Raw genomic sequence first — 217 nt, 5'->3', positions numbered from 1 at the left:
CTTCCCATTGGCTAATCAGGGCAATATGCAAATTAACTGGCAGCCAAGATGGTGGCCCGCAGCCAGGCAGCTGATGCGAACAGGGAGGCTTGCTTGCTTCAGTGACGGAGAGCTCCAACGTTCCCTGCCTGACTGCTGCCGGCCTCTCAGCTTGCAGTTTGAAACATTGTTACAAATATAGAAGCTAAACAAAACCCAGAAACCTGCTTTCAGCCAG

The sequence above is a fragment of the Myotis davidii genome, unplaced genomic scaffold (assembly GCF_000327345.1).
Source record: "Myotis davidii unplaced genomic scaffold, ASM32734v1 scaffold99, whole genome shotgun sequence".
In the NCBI taxonomy this organism is placed as follows: Eukaryota; Metazoa; Chordata; class Mammalia; order Chiroptera; family Vespertilionidae; genus Myotis; species Myotis davidii.
The sequence above is the reverse complement of the archived record's forward strand: the minus strand, read 5'-3'. Positions refer to the sequence as shown.